The 542-nt window shown below is 71.4% G+C and overlaps 1 protein-coding gene across 1 annotated transcript in view; it reads left to right on the top strand.

The window, feature by feature from the left end:
* The first annotated feature begins 271 nt into the window (after window positions 1-271).
* The window catches only part of PSMB3 (proteasome subunit beta 3), a 14,972-nt gene continuing 14,701 nt past the window's right edge, over window positions 272-542 (top strand). The window contains exon 1 of the mRNA XM_021716444.1: window positions 272-283. The gene's annotated coding sequence lies outside the window, so the exon portion shown is untranslated. The remainder of the gene's footprint in view (window positions 284-542) is intronic.

Genomic DNA, 542 nt, shown 5'->3' with positions numbered 1-542 from the left:
TTCTCGCGCAAGGGGGGAGCGGAGGGGGGAGAGGTAGCGAGCCTGCTCCCCGCCGCTTGGTGCCGGCCCCCCAAACCGGGACAAGACCCCTCCCTTCCCACACGGCCCCCCTGACCTTAGAGGACGAGTCCCCAAAATGTGTGCCCCCCCGGCCCTAGCTGGGGCGCCTGGAAAATGGTGAAAGGAGGACTGTGCTGGAAGGGGCGCGCCACCTCCACGCCCCGGCCGGGCCCAAAGGACGCTGGGCCCGGCGGGGGCGCGACGCCTCCAGCCACGCGTCCGGGTGATTTTCATTGACTGCGAGCTGCACTCCCTGCAATTACTAACTGCATCAGAGAGGGAGCGTGTCCTCCCCACTCCCGGGCCCCTTTCGGCGGCCCCAGCCGGGGCGCACGGGGCGACGCAAACCGCCACCGGGCGTGGAAGGTGCTGGGTGGAGGACGGCGGGCGAGGCCAGGTGGGGGCCTCGCTCTGCCGAGGTGGAGACGGGCGCCCCGGCGTGCTCGTGCGAACAACGCGGGGAGCACGGCTGCAGCGGAGAC

Source organism: Carlito syrichta, unplaced genomic scaffold (assembly GCF_000164805.1).
Source record: "Carlito syrichta isolate Samal-C Ts95f unplaced genomic scaffold, Tarsius_syrichta-2.0.1 Scaffold104997, whole genome shotgun sequence".
NCBI lineage: Eukaryota > Metazoa > Chordata > Mammalia > Primates > Tarsiidae > Carlito > Carlito syrichta.
The sequence above is the reverse complement of the archived record's forward strand: the minus strand, read 5'-3'. Positions and strand labels throughout refer to the sequence as shown.